The sequence below is a fragment of the Oncorhynchus masou genome, unplaced genomic scaffold (genome assembly GCF_036934945.1).
Source record: "Oncorhynchus masou masou isolate Uvic2021 unplaced genomic scaffold, UVic_Omas_1.1 unplaced_scaffold_2429, whole genome shotgun sequence".
In the NCBI taxonomy this organism is placed as follows: Eukaryota; Metazoa; Chordata; class Actinopteri; order Salmoniformes; family Salmonidae; genus Oncorhynchus; species Oncorhynchus masou.
In genome coordinates, this window is record NW_027008882.1 from 15,956 (window position 1) to 19,375 (window position 3,420).

General features: G+C 46.5%; 1 long non-coding RNA gene across 1 annotated transcript; it reads right to left on the reverse strand.

Moving 5' to 3' along the window:
• Window positions 1-854: 854 nt before the first annotated feature.
• LOC135533522 (uncharacterized) lies at window positions 855-2,810 on the reverse strand. Its single transcript, XR_010454539.1, has 4 exons — window positions 2,130-2,810; window positions 1,677-1,776; window positions 1,374-1,566; window positions 855-1,051 (listed from the first exon to the last, which is right to left on the reverse strand). It is a non-coding gene; the product is annotated as an uncharacterized LOC135533522 (long non-coding RNA).
• Between the last annotated feature and the right edge of the window lie 610 nt (window positions 2,811-3,420).

Genomic DNA, 3,420 nt, shown 5'->3' on the forward strand with positions numbered 1-3,420 from the left:
GGGGACCGTCTCTGGAGGCTCCGGACTGGGGACCGTCTCTGGAGGCTCCGGACTGGGGACCGTCTCTGGAGGCTCCGGACTGGGGACCGTCTCTGGAGGCTCCGGGGGACCGTCTCTGGGCGCTCCGGACTGGGGACCGTCTCTGGACGCTGCGGACTGGAGGCTTCGTGCTATGGATCATCACTGGAGGCTTCGTGCCATGGATCATCACTGGAGATTCACCCAGGAGGACTGGTCCATGGATCAGGCACAGGACTCAACAGGCTGGGGAGAGACACAGGAGGACTGGTCCGTGGAGCAGGTACTGGAAGACCAGGCTGTGGTGGAGCACTGGAGATCTGGTGCGTAACCCTGGCACCACTCTTCCCGGCTGAATGCCCACTTTAGGCCGGCACCTCCAGAGCGCAGGCAGAGGACGAACCGGGCTGTGGGGGAGCACTGGAGATCTGCTGCTTTCCACTTGCACATCTCCTCTTGGCTGAATGCCCACTTTTGCCTGGCACGGGCGGAGCGCAGGCATAGGACGAACCGGGCTGTCACAGCGCACTGGAGACACAGTGGGCAGAGCCGGCGCAGGATTGCCTGTGCCGAAACGGCGCACCGGAGACCAAGCACGCTGAGCTGCCACAATCTGCCCTGGCTGGATGCCCACTCTAGCGTCGCACTTGCAGAGAGCTGGCATATAGCGCACCGGGCTATGAGAGCGAACGGGAGACACCGTGCGCTTTACCGCCAAATGCGGTGCCCGACCAGTACCACGCTCCTTACGGTAAGCACGGGAAGTTGGCTCAGGTCTGTACCCTGACTCAGCCACTCTCCCTGTGTGCCACCACCTCCAAAAATGTTTTTGGGCTGCCTCTTGTGCTTAGTCCGCTGTGCCAACTCCTCGTAGCGTCGCCGCTCTGCTTTAGACGCCTCCAGTTCCTCCTTCGGACGGCGATGTTCTCCAGCCCAGGGTCCCTTACCTTCCAATATCTCCTCCCATGTCCATTCCTCCAGAAAGCACTGCTGCTTCTCACCACGCTGCCTGGTCCGTTTATGGTGGGAAGTTCTGTCACGGCCATCGTTAAAGGAAGACAAAGGTGCAGCGTGGTGAGCATACATTTTCCTTTTTTTGAGTAAATGTCACCAACAAACAAAAAACCAACCGTGAAGCTTACAGGGCAAAGTGACACTAACAAAAATCACACCCTGACCAAACCAAAATGAGACATAAAAAGGCGTGACAACCTGGGCCTTAAAACATTCTGCACTTGAAATTGGGGCAAATGCTTAATAAATTAGAAAAAATGTATACTTAATTAAAATGGGGGGAAATTACATTATTACTTAAGTTATTACATTATGAGATTACAGTAATTTTTGGTTATTACATTATGATTTGCAGTATGCCTGTCGGGCCCTTCACTCCTAGGGCCACTGACAAGGGGCCATCCAAATCTCCTTTAGTTGATCTTGAGCAAATCCTGGGCATCAAAGGACACCGCTGTGGAGCCCTGGTTGGTGGTGATCACGGGTCAATGCTGTTTCATATTGACGTTGCCACAGGATCCAGGATGGTGCTTCCTGAATGAGAAGAATCAGAGCGGGTTGGTTAGGTTGGAAATGTCATTGCATGTTAACAGCTGTAACATTGTCTGAATAGTGATGAATACCAAGTGCTGTACAGGACTTACAACACATTGAGATGGTACTGAAGCTACGTGATGTGAAGATATGGCTGTTACTGCAGTGGCCTGGTGGACTGACAGAGTTGGTGGGATGAGATGGAGGAGTCTGGAGGTCAAAACATGAACAAACAAACCAAGAAAAACATCAGAAATACTGATTTATTACCAACTGTTAAACTCTAAAATACACAGTTTGTTATGATAAAAACATAATTTACAACAGGTTGAACTGGGTTCTCTGGATTAGACTGAATAAAAGTATGGTTGACACGAATGTAATGTGTAAAAGCAGTTGTGGGTTAAGAAGTTGTGTTCCTTGTTGGCAGTGGAAGCTGGAACACACATCACCACCCAGAACATTCTGCTGTTTGTAAATCAACTTCCTCTGATCTAGGTTATGTGTTCCGTGTAACAGAGGTAGTATCACGTTGACGTCACTGGAGAAGAATCTGTACTTACCTGATCTGTGGCCTCGCCTGGCTCCTCCCACAAGGAGGTGGAACAACATGGGGGATAATGGGGGAGGGGTGATACCAGCCGCTCAACAACAGACCGACAGGCAGTTCTGGGAAACAGAAGGACATTTCTGAGAAGTCACACCCCTACCTTTGTCTTGACATATCAATTATTGTTTGGTTATGTGCAAGCTGTGGCATATAAATGCAGCATTCAGTGGGGTGAATAAACTCTGAGCTTTTCTCTGCATTCTTTTGAGGTCATCTGTTTACAACCTAACACCTTGCTTCGATGTATTTACTTTAATGCCTAAATGTTTTGATTCATCTTCAGAATTAGAATGAAATGAACCTTGTTTTCACATTAAACATAAAGAAAAGGTACATGTTCTAATCTTCCCGTCACATGATGACAAACACAAGCAGTATCTGTAACAGCACTGTTTCTAGACGGACAACAGAGGTTCATGATGATAAACACAAGCAGTATCTGTAACAGCACTGTTTCTAGACGGACAACAGAGGTTCATGATGATAAACACAAGCAGTATCTGTAACAGCACTGTTTCTAGACGGACAACAGAGGTTCATGATGATAAACACAAGCAGCATCTGTAACAGCACCGTTTCTAGACAGACAAACAGAGGAGGTTCATGATGATAAACAGACTAGTACAATTAGAATATAGGTTAACATAACTGAAGAGGTATAGTTTAACTTTCATAAAAAATGCTCAAAATTAGTTGAAAAGATTCTTCACCTCCACAAATGAAGTATTAAAAACATGTGAGAAAATGTGTAAACAGATTCAAGTTGTGAAATCCACTCATTTGGGATCTGGTGTTACACTAAAAGGGCGTTATCCTCAACGGGATCGGTCTCCCCCTGTGAGACGGTTGAGCTAATGTAGGCTAATGTGATTAGCATGAGGTTGAGCTAACGTAGGCTAATGTGATTAGCATGCGGTTGTAAGTAACAATAACATTTCCCAGGACATAGACATGTCTGATATTGGCAGAAAGCTTAAATTCTTGTTCATCTAACTGCCCTCTCCTATTTACAGTAGCTATTACAGTGGAATAATACCATTAGGAGGTCTCAATACAACATTTTGAACAGAATGGTTCATTGAATCAGTCTTCAACTTTGCAAATACACTGCTGACATTTAATGGCCAAAGTCTAAATTGTCTCAAACCTGACATATTACATTATGGCCCAACTCTTGTATTTCAACGATGGGAAGAAAAAAACATGTTTTTGTTTGCATTCATCTTTTACCAGATCTAATGTGT